The following is a 12,898-nucleotide window of genomic DNA, read 5'->3' as shown; positions in this document are numbered from 1 at the left end:
GTAGTTTTGTCTTGGCAACTTCATGAGAGAGAAGCAATTGGAACAAGGCAGAGTTTATATATTTCTAGGACTCTGCCCATAAGGTTTTCTTAGCACTTCACTCTGATTCTTAATGATACCTCATACTAATTAATGGTGATTGGACTTTCAAGAAAAAAAAGTATGCACACACAAAACATAAATGTGTACACACACATACACACACACACACACACACATACATGATTTCACACAGAATAACATTCTGTACAGAATAACAGAGTGTACAAATTAATCCCTAAGCATATCCATTACAAGGAGACATCACCCTGCTTATAAAGTCATTTCTTACAATACTTGAATCACTGTACCGTTCTTAATTATTTACATGGTTCCTACTATGAGTCTGAGCTCTGTGAGGGTAGAGTATCTTATTATCTTATTTATCTTTTCATTCATATCACCTTGAACAGTGTCTGGGATATATTTAACACAATAAATGTATGTTCAAGAAATGAGTGACTTAATCTTTTAAACTGTTCCAAATAGATGAGACTAGCCAGGTGCTTCATTATCCCACCTATGCATATTTAATCACCTTGTACTTCAGAGATCTTACCTGTGAAGAGGATGTACAAAACTCCTCTTATTTACTAGGGAGTTATGTGCATTGCATCTAATAACAACTACTAAAAGGTACTCTACAAATGTCAAGAGGAACAACTGTGTTGATGAAATAATAACAATTTATGTAATTTGAGTAAATACATATTCACTTGTCTCCCTAGGCATTTCAAGAAAGAGGAAAATCGGCATGGAGGCATTCCAGAATAATCCCATTTCTCCAACAAAGTAAAACGAACATTGTCAGTAAGAACAAGCACCATATCCAATCTCTTTTTTATTAGCATTTTCTTCTGCTTGTTCTCCAGATATTAGGAAATCCACTTAATCCCCTATGTAAAGACTGAGGCAAACGAGGGAGACAGAAGTAATGCCTTCACTTCACTGGGACGTGAGAATAACTCTGAACAAAGAAAGTCACCCTGTGACTCCTATTCTGAGTTTATGAAGATAATGTACTTCATAAAATCGGATCTCATAGTCTACACCTGTTTGAGATATTTCCAAATCCAGAAAGTGCTTCCTCTCTGCACAAGATGTCACAGTTGGTCAGTGCACTTAAGCAGTATACCACTCAGGATAAAGCGAAGGCCAACCCTAGAGATAGGACAATGGATTCTCAGAAGGATAGACCTGATGTAACGTGGGAGTTGAATCTTTTGAACCCAGGGTGGCATAAGCATAAGTCGATGTTTTTCTCCCTTCTTTCTAGATGCACAAGACCTGCCTGGCATTTCTGCAGTATCCACAGGTTGCCGGTATTCTAATCTCAAGAATGTGTAAACAGGAATTGGGAAGATTCCCAGAATGTACCTGCCCTCTGTGCCTACACACCACACCTGGAAACACTAATTTTAGGTTCTCATCAGCTGTGACAGCAAAGCTGTAACATCAGTTAATTCATAATCAGTGAAGGGTAAGTGTGTTTATAGACTGTATGTTAGGAAGTTAAGAGGAATCTTGTACAGCTTTTCACTTGAGTATCACTGACTGGGGATTATTTGGGGGGAAGCTGTGTTAGGTATACAATTGTTCTAGGAGAATACTGAGTATCTCAGCAGGTCTTGAAAGAAACCAAGTACCACTGTGTCATCCTGGTATACATTTAGGGACTTCTGCTACAGACAAATACAAGTTTCATGCTATTTCCTTCATAAAATTATAAAATCAACATACATCTGAAAAATAAACTTAAATACCTTTAAATAATGTGACATAAAGAACGAAGGGAAAACCATATTGAACACATTCTCATTCCGACTTGTGTGAACTTAAGCAAAGTATTTGACTCCTCTGAGCTTTCATGTCTCATCTTTTTAAAAATAAAAATGAAAAGATCTACTTTACAGGGTTCTTTTGCCTGGCACATAGTAGGCATACAAAAATGTTATGTTCACTTCTGCACTAACAAGCCTAATAAGATGTTCATTTAAATTAAAACCCATTGCCTTCAGTTCACAACCCATGTCTTTCGACAGTGTGTTTGACTTTTAGAAATTCACAAACATTTTACATAATTTACATTTCAAGGACTGGATCTGAGGTACAGTGAATGTATTCAATACTGAACACTGCAATCAAGGCAAAGCACCTTACTTAAGCTGACAAATGATTACCCTTCACTGCAGACCTATACTTCATCAATTTATTCCTTACAGAATCAGAGAGGTACAAACTAAAGCAATTGAGGGTGCGAGGACTCAGAAACCTCTCCTTAGATACTTCCCAAGTTACTTTCAGAGAAACACATTACCTGTCTATCTTTTCTAGCTCAATAATGGTGTAAAGATTTGATAATTCATGGAACTGCATCCTGCCTACCCAGATTTCCTCTTAACTGTTTAAGGCATCACATGAGTTAATTCTTTACACAAGTCAAGTACTCACTGCTTCACCAGAACTCTTGAATATGTCAGAACTTATGCTCTGCAGTAGGATAATGGGAAAGAAGTCATGTGTGGGTAATGATACTTTCTTCACTTTCTCTACTGAAAAAGAAACTTTCAAAAATTGATCTCCAGAGGTAGAACTGGAAAGGCTAATTAGACAATTAACTAACGTGAAGGAATGCTTTAGGTAGGTTGTCCAGGGAAGTCAAAGAAGAGCCAAGATTTCTAGCATAATTTATGGTAGTTCATGCTGGAAATACTCATGATCTCTTTTAAGTCATAGTTTGTCTTCGTCCTTAAGCTTTTACTTATAGCCAGGCAAAGACAGAAGCTGGGAAGAAAAGAATTCCAATTCACATGTTATATAAAGTAAGATGATATAAAAGGAAAATTTTTACCATGGAAACAATATTAAGAATGAGTAAGGTCTGATACTACAGTTTCTTCTTTGGGTTTTCACTTGTTTGTTTTGTATTGCTATCTTGCCTATGTGTGTATGTGTGCGCTTAACTATTTTGTACTGGTTTTCCAGTAAAGAAAAGTGCCTGATACCGTTTATTTGAAACTCACTCATCTTCACAAGCTCCTTCCCATACCACTTCTGCTATAAAATTTGGGAAAGGTATACAATCATTTTTTTTTAATCATTCAGTGTAGGTAAGGGTGATCATGAGATGCAGAATTAACAAATGATGTTGCCAGTGAAATGCAAATAAAAGTTTGATGAGGGCTTCTGGGAAGGCTTTTGATTTTCTTCTTTAAAGGAACTGATGGGTGGCATTACTCCTGTTCCTTCTCCCTACTTCTCACTACCTTTAATATGAACATCATACCCAGAGCTGAAGCAGCTATCTTGGAACTATGAGAAAACAATCATTAGTATAAGACCAAAATAATTGCAAGAATACTTACTGACTTCAATATAAATAAGCAAATGACTAATGACAAAATATGTCAACCACTAACCTCATCATGCAAGAAAAATAAACTTCTATTTAAGATTTTTAACAGTTTATGTTAATTATTGCAAATACATTATCACTCATACATGTAGTTTTGAGTGATTTCTCTCGTATTTGCTGTGCATACTCTAATAAATTTTCATTAAAATAGCTAACTCCTATAATTTGGACTAGTCAGACCTACACAAGATCATTTGCTATGTTTTGCTGGGCTGTTTAATGAAGGCCATGATAATTCCTGTGGCTACAGAGTATAGGGGATTACTAATTAGGGTTTATCTGTTTAAATGTAGGTATCCATAGACAGAATATAGGAGGAAAAATAATGCAATTTCAAAGCAAACAGAAAATGGGATAAGTGAGAATAAGAGAGAGGAAGAAAGAAGGAGGAGGTGGAGGAGGAAATGAAGAAGAAGAGGAGGAGGAGGAGGAAATGAAGAAGAAGGAGAAGAAGAAGAGGGACATTTTTTAAAGTCAAAATAAAAAACTAATAAGAAAAGTGAATGGAAAGCAATAATCTAAAATCAAGTTACTAAATTCTAATCTGGAAGTGTTAATATAAAGGCTGGTTAAGGCAACTGTCACTGACTCCATTTCCATTCTACTCCTTTATTCTCACTTTCATTTTTTTGTTGGACATCTCTATCTTGTGCCGTCTCTCTCAAGTTTCTTCCTTCTGCCTGGTCCTACTCATGACTTCAGATGGCTTATATTGACTGATAATTTTTGTAGGGTGCCTACAGGAAGCAGTAATAATACAGTAAATATGACAAGAAAAGTATCAATTGCATGATTAAAATGAATGCCATGTTTACCTCACTGAGAAGAGGTAGCAAGGACCATTGGATGGAGCATAGTTCTAATTCTGCTATTGGAAAAGCAACACATGGAACTCCTCACTTGGCATAAACTGTGAGGAAAAATGGTCTTAATTACAGGTTGTGAGGAGTAGATACCTACTTCATTCCTAGACATCCTCAAAAGAAAACTAGAGTAGAAGAGAACAGAGAACTAATTACCCAATAAAACAAACATATACTCAAATCTATGGCACTGTGTATCTCTCAACTAAAATTGCTAAGAGGAATGGTAAGATGCTCAACCTCTGTATTAAAATTAATTATAATGACTGTGTTTAAGTACTCAACATAAAAGAGTGTGCAGCTTTTCTATATCACATACTCTTCTTTATTTACAATCTAGTGATAAAAATGAAATAGAGTAAACTATAAAAATAAAAGCTCTAGATTAATTTTTTAATGAAGTTTTATTTTAGGGGAAGTGCATAGGAAAAGATATTATTCTATGTTTGAAAGTATTACATGCAAACAGAAAATAAAAAGTGTACAGAAATAAGAAATGAAGCAATTAGGTAACAAAGGGCAGATTTTTGTGTGTGTCAGATTTTTATTTTAAGAAAATGTTGTGCACTATCTTTCTACTTTTATTCCTCTCTTGTTTTTTTCCCAAAGCTCAATAGCGATGGAAGAAACACAAAGTGAATTTTCATAACTCATATGAACTCCATTCCACAAGTTAACATTCATATCACAAGAATAATATTTAGAAACTTAGTTAATATATTGCTTTTTGGTGGCAGAACAGGAAAACCAGGCATAGCTTACTAAGTCCTTGTTCTTTGATGTGTGAAGCACAAGTTGTACAGTCTGAACTGTCATATCAGCATATGCTGTCTCCATATCCCATAGAAAGTAGGAAAGCAGTATGGGGAAAAAAAGAAGCCTTATCAGGAATTGTGCAGAAGAGGTAATGAGAATAATTAATTTTGTATAACTCAATAGCATACTGTATAGAAAATAGAAATATGAAATAGATTTCTTATTTTTAAAAAGATACTAATATTAACACAATAGTAAGAGAGAAAAATAAAATAATAACTATGTTACAGTTAATAGGTAGATTAGAAAATAAGACAGGAAAAAGAACATACATTGGAAATCCAGGTTAACTGGGCTCTATTCCTGGCTAGACTAATACTTGTTACCTAAGCTACTGGGTATTAACATAAATTTACATGCAAATAATAAATATCTTTTTTTTCTACATACAAATCCTAGAGGAGAGAGGCCGTAGTTATAATCAAATTCTTGAAAGAGTTTACAACCCAGAAAACATAAAAATGATTCTTTATGGAAATCAATTATTAGATCTGTGTCTTGGTCTTCTCATCTTTATAATGGGGATACCAACATCTATCCATGCTTAATCATTGGGAGAATTTAGAAAGCATATAAGAAAGAAAATGACTTAGAAAAGTTATTTAAAGATAAATTAGCCTTATTCCTTTCATATATTTGCTAGAAAATTATTTTTAATGTGAACATGGAGTTTTCAATAGATTCATCAAACAACACAGTTCAAACTTTGGATCCTTCTTGAGCCTATGTGAAATAAATATGAAATTCTTCAGGTAATGAATCAATGAATAAATAAACATCTTATGAGAATATATTATGCGATTTTAAGGTATCATTATTAAAAGTTAATAGCATTATTGTCTACCTAGTGGTCATAGAATGATTAAAAGGAATCTCTTATTTGGGGTAATATAGATCAGTTCACATTTTTTACACAAAATATGACATATGTAATCCAAGAAATAAGACATTTTTATGATGCTACCATGCAAAACAATGCAGTTAATTAGTGTGACCAAAAGTATGGTCAAAGATGATTCTCAGAGTTCTTCAGGCACCACTGTGCACACTGACACATTCAAAATCTGATGAGCAAGCCTGCACTTTTAGTTGCTATGATTTAGTGACAATTGATAAGGGAAACGTTTGATAAAACCCCTCATTAATAGATTTTGTTTTCTCTTCTCTCTGAGACAAACTTCTAGAAATTTGCTGTAAACATCTCATTAATAGAGATAGAGCAAGGGATGATAATTAGTTTGTATCATCAATCAAGTTTTCAACTTCTATACCCCAGTCAAAGTTCTCAACAAGTTTCAGTATCGAAAGTAAAAGAAAGCAAAAGGAACTCAGTATTGGTAAAACCTCACAAGTATCAGCTGTAAATTAACTTACTTGGAACAAACCAACTCTGAGAATATGCCTTGGGCATCAGGATATTTTGTGCAAATCCTGAGGTAATTGGGAAGATTCTATCTATTCAGAATTTCTAATTATGCTCATTTGAAAGTATAGGCTTAAGATAGGAAACCATTTTGGAAGTAACCTTTTTATCTAATGGGAAAATGATGTAGGGAGTAGCTAATTCATTGTTTGATCACTAAATGTTTTTAAATTTGATGGTTTCAGATATGGGTCTAGAAAAGTTATAGATATGTACAGCAAGTTAGGATCCAAAGACAAGGAGCAAGACACACTCAGGGTGCAACAAAGATTTCACAGAAGTATCATGCCTTGACCTGTACACAAGAAGTCTGGGTTAGCATAGAAGAATAAAAGTATATGTTTCCAGAATCTTTTCCACAGCATACTAGAGTCAAATGTGTTTTTAAAATTACAGGGCAAGATATTGAAACTCAACACAACACATGAAAAAGATATTAAGTCGTTCTCACTGGATGTAGGAAGTATTAGCTGGTTACCAAATATATTTTGGGGAAACAGAAATCTTGAAATTAACTGGAGATGTTTCAGTATATTCTGTAATATGGCTGGGAAATATCCCTGAAATAAATTTAGGAAATCCGGAAATTATATCACCATTTGAAAATCAGAGAACATTTTCCCAAGCAACTGTGAAACTTTCATTTCTAAGGATGTGTCTTGCAACATCACTCTGAAAAACTGCCTGAAGGAGATGTTCAATGCTGGGTGCCTGGGCATTAGTTTTTCAGTTTGGCTCTCCAGGTATGGAAAACACTGAGCCAGATCTGTCAAAGTCTGATGCAACACCCCTCTGTCTAAGGAATAACTACACATGATGTCAAAGCAGGTGTAGATTGTTTGAAGGGAAATGATATGTATAACTGGTCATATCTAGGTCATTAGCTTTGTTCAGCCATTTTGGTGATTTTGTATTGTTTTTACTTAAATGATTAAACTTAGATTCTATCACAGACTTAAAGATGGAAAATATATTTCTTCATTGATAGTACAAGAAGCTATTTAATATGTGTTCTATCAAATTCTGATGACAATCAATCACACCCCTTGGGTTTATGGTTCCAAAGAGGCATGCATTTAGGAAAGAAATAATTCATAACTGCAGGTTTCCCATTCATAAAACTGAAGAAGCACTTGAATCAGGATTTCAAGGATAAGGTTGGATACTAAAGAGATATATGAAGGAAAGTGAAGTTCTGAGTTTAATATGAGTGATTTCATTCTATTAAAATCCTATGAAAGTTTACAGCTGAAAAAACAAACTGACTCTCAGAAAGGTTAAAATACAATCCTCTTCAATTCCAATAGTCTTGGACTGGCTTGGCTAATATTTAGATTCCATTTTTTCAGTCATAAATATGTCACATATCAACATCCAAGAGTTTTTCCAGTTACAAACCATCAGGGAAACTGCAATTTTATTCCTAAAACAACAGCAACAAATCCAGATTTTTTTTTTTAAATAGCTACTGCTTAATTGGATGTGCTGAAACATTAAAAGGAAAACAAACAATCCCTGTCCTAGTTTTGTTGGGACTAAGTTCAATGGGGAGCTAGCATTTGGTTGGGCTTCCAATAAAAAAATAGCAGACCCAAATTCTCAGAGACAACTAAAATGGAAAGAAATTTTTTTTTTTTGGCCACGGCCTGGAACAAGATTAAGAAAAATAGATGGAAGCCTACCCATGTTTTGTGTTAAATCAGGCTTTCTACCTAAAGGAAAATAAGGAAAGATGAGAACTTAGCTCATTACTCCTTTGCTTCCTAGATGCTGGCTCAGAGATCCAAGCTCTTTCACAAACAGAAAACTGGGCAACCATTCTTCTATGTATGGCATAGATTCTTTCTTTACTTTCCTTTTTGCCTTTAAAGCAGACAGAGCACTGACTGATTAAAGTGATGTTTTAAATTAGATTTGCCATTTTTTTCTAATTTTAAATTTGGTAAATCTTTTCTTACACTTTTTTTAGTTTCTTTTTTATAGAGCAAGCAAATAGGTAGAGTCCATAAAGATTGTCACAGAAAAAATGTAGAGATAACTGATGAATGTTTTCAAAAGTTTAACCCTACTAAATATCAAATAAAAATATAATTATAATAAGATTTTTAAAATAGATGAACTGTAAAAATATAATACTTAACAATAGAGTGAGCTTAGACAACATTATTATATTTTCTTGATGTAAATAAAATTGAAATAGATTTTTCTAAAAAGAATATTGTCAATAATATTTATATTAATACTCCTGAGAATTATATTAAGGCTCTAGAAACAATATTCTCACACCTACGAGTCTACCCTAAGGACAGAATTAAAGACACAAAAATATTTATGTACATTTATTACAAAAATATTTATGCAAAATTAGAGGTAAAACTGTAAAATAACAGAGTACTGCTTTCTTAAGGTAAGTATGATAGGATATTATTAAAACATTAAAATATTTAAAAGTAATTAATGAGGTGGAAAAATGATTATCATATTAAAAAAGTAGAAAACATTTTATATCAAACGATCTATATTTTCTAAGAACATAATTGAAGAAAACATATAAAAGGGCTTAAAAAAAGCTTTTCAGTGTTTATCTGTTTTATTCAGATTATGAAGAATATTTTATAGTTTTTTATGGTTTCTAAGTATCAAATTATTTTTTACAAGTCTTGATTCACATATGTAGAACAGAGTTGGAAAGAAATTCCAGGATAACCAAAGGACTTATGCAAACGTGGGAATATAGCTAACATAAATGGTGAGAATGTGGTCACAGCAAAAGGTATACATGCCAGAGAAGCAGCTGGAAATATGATTGGATAGCTAAAGTCTGAACATAAATCAGAAAGCTTTGAAGATCAAGATGAGTCAATGATATTCTTGAATTTGATGAATGCAAAATTCTCTTCAGATTAATACATGTCAGTGTAGCAGACGGACTGGGTGGAGTGAAGGAATGAAGGTATAGAAAAGAGTTATTAATTCAAATCAACTGAATGCTTCTGGGAATGATATGACAATCAGAAATATTCTGAGTTCCTCCTCATGACAAAAGACATCATCAGAGAATCTGCACAAATTCCCAAAGGAGAGATTTAATAAAAAAATCAGTCAAGATGGCACAACCATGGAAAGGTGTCATCCACAAGAGAAATTTAGAAGGCTTTTCCTCTAATTTATATTCTTTTAGTGTAATATCGGAGGATCAGTGTTCTTCTCCATTCTGTAATATTATTCTGGTCATCTCTGATCCTGCCTGTTTGTCTGTCTATGTGATGGACACATTCTTCTTTACTTTAGCCATTTCCAGGTTTTTTTCTATCTAGACTTAGAATGCCTATTAGGTACCACTTAAGTTTTAGACAAATCTGATTAGAATCCCGGTTTGCCCTCACTAATTATGTGATTTTAAGCATATTATGTGGCCTTAGTTTCCTGAACGGTAAAATGAGAATAATTCTACTCATTTTGACAGGTAGGCATGAGGATTAAAGTAGATCAGATTAGGAGACGTGCCTAATACATAATAGCAGAACATAAACTAGTATCACCATCCATCATTTTATCTTCTGACATCAGAAGCATGAGAGTTTCTAACAAAGGCAAGAGGAAACTAGGCAGAATTAATGCAATTGGGGACCAAAGTTATCACTGTTGCTATTAATGTGGATTATTTGTTTGCTTTGTTTTTAATGGTTACTATGCCAGATTATCAACCCAGAGGATACAATTCCAATACTCAGTTGTAAAAATAGCTTTATTGTTAGATAACCAATTCTTAATAACTTTGCCCAATGGTTACATTTTTAAAGAATAAATCTGAATTTATTAAATTTAACTGTGTATAATGTATATATTATTCTTTCAATTATGAAAAATAAAGCTTAATGACCCACCAGATGAGGCAGTTACTTGCTTTCATTTGCTTGTTTATTTGCTTGTTTACTTTGCTTTCATTAAGAATGAGTGAACCTGCATCTACCCACCTTGCCTGGCTCACTCCTGTGTTGAAAACTAACTTTCCCTGTTGCTTGCTGGATCAGACCAAGAAATCGTGGCCATAGAACAGAGTGAACAAAATGATATGTGAGGAAATAAAATGCACCCTTTTGGCCTCAGTGGCACCATGTGTTAATTGAGTTCAACTGGCCACAGTGAGACCAAATGAGGGGCCCAGTTCTGACGGCTTCAATGCCATAGAGAGTTTAAACACGATGAAGCTTCGAAGACTGCTGCAAGACAGCATAGTGTATTTTACCATATTTATTTTTCATGAGTTTTCCTCTTCCCTGGCTGTGTAAAACATTCATCCCAATAAATGATTTACCATGGCAGAAAAGATGCAGAAAATTGATCTGAGCTCACCTTCGAACATTATGAAGACCCTGAAGTCTAATCAGGTTCCAGGGAAGACTCTGAGGTAGTAGACATTTATGAACAAGAATGGGAAAAGCACACTAGGAAAACACTGCAAAGACTAATCTGTCTTTCATTTCATCTAACAATGCTCTTTCTCAATGTTCTTTCTTTGAAGAAAGGGCATTCACTTTAAATTTATTTTTCATTAATGACTATAACCTTTTAAACTCCATTAGCAGCTTCTTTCTCAGCCTAAGTGTAGGGATGCCTGTGGGATTTGAGACATACAACTTCTCTCTAGAAAGTGTGTTTTTAAGAGTGACCCAGGGCTCTGCTTCCACAAAAGTAAGATGCAGAATACTTCAGGAAGTCAACACTGAACCCTCCCAAAAGCAAAAGTCTTAAGTTTACAAAACTATCTGATCTTTGAAAAATAAAAGTAGACTCACCACTCAGAGTCCCTGGCTTTCTCTTTACCTGGAAGCCTCATTCCAAAGGGACATAGTGTCTTCAGAGACAAAGTGGAGCTGATACTTGGAGTAGCTAAATACTCTTTAACTAAGGAACCTGAGCTCATGTAGAGAGAAATAAGCAGTATTTTAGAATTTGAGATGGGGAGGGGACCAAACTCCTGAACATGATATGTATAACTGAGTGTGTGGCACAGTATAATAGAAGGAATTATAAGTTTGAAAGTCAGACACAGATTCCATTAACAGCTTTTCTACTTTTTAATATAGTTAATATTTGATATTCACTTGTTACTCTGGCTTAAGTCCTATGCAGAAATTTCTGGGGGATGGGGTAGAGGGAAGAGTTGAGATGAAGACAGCGAAGTCATTGTGCTAATAAAATAAAATAAAATAAAATAAAATAAAATAAAATAAAACTTGCTATTCTTACTAGTTACTTCTGAGACCTCTAATTCTCAAACTCTTGAATATTATCTTTCCCATAAAATATAAAGTGGCCCTTTCACGCCCTCGATGAGCATTTCAGAGTCCATGGAAATATACGGGGAAACTTAAATTCATGTGGAACTGTGGTTAGTGGGTGATGGGTCAGTGACTGGTTTCCATATATCTAACCCCTACCGAACTTCAAATCCTAAACTTGGCAATATTATAAATTACTTGTTGAAAGACTTTTGGGTTGTTCGCAAATCTTTCAAACTTGGAGTGTTAAATCTCGGGATTCTAAGTGTCTACTGTACTTGAGAAGAAATATGTAGTATTATAAATTAGTTTTTGATATCTCCATATTTAGAATTTATCTCTGAATTATATTTTATTGGGATTTAGGCCACAAAGACTTAATGCTCTTTGGGAAAAATTATTTTGGAGAAGGGATAAATGAGTTCTTACGAAGGGGTAAGCCACTCACCATTCATTTTGCTGACAGACATATGTGGTTCTAAGAGTTCATTTATATTATACCAGCAAATACGGTCATCCCAATAGTAGATACGTTATACCCGTAAGTGAATCATAATGTCATCATTAACATATGTTTCCTCAGTATCCACCAGGGTGTGAAATTATAGTGAAGAAATTAGAGTCTTCATAAAGTCACCTGATTTATTCATTTACTTGAGTGCTAAAGGCAGAAAAAGAAAAAGAAAAACTTACACTTCCCAAATAAATATTCATTAAAAATAAAACCTGGCATTCAATTATTGTGTAATATTAGGAAACTCCAGACTAATTTACCCAAAAGTTATCTGAAACTAGATTCCAGTTTCTTTCTAGTTTCACTGGTAAGTGATTTAGCTGTGATAGTAGGGCTGAAATATATTAGTCAAACATAGAAAATCCATACTCCTATACCACTGTGTCTCAGCTACACAGTTAGTTGTGTGTGAATTTCCCTCATCTCTCCAAAATAAGTTCTCTCAAGGCAAGCAGTGAAATAAGTCAATCGTTTTTTTTTTTCTTTTCCTCCATCCGTACATATTGAAAGTGAACAGAGTACTTCTAATTCTTTGCACAGACC

This window comes from Carlito syrichta, unplaced genomic scaffold (genome assembly GCF_000164805.1).
Source record: "Carlito syrichta isolate Samal-C Ts95f unplaced genomic scaffold, Tarsius_syrichta-2.0.1 Scaffold309848, whole genome shotgun sequence".
NCBI classification, from domain to species: domain Eukaryota; kingdom Metazoa; phylum Chordata; class Mammalia; order Primates; family Tarsiidae; genus Carlito; species Carlito syrichta.
The sequence above is the reverse complement of the archived record's forward strand: the minus strand, read 5'-3'. Positions refer to the sequence as shown.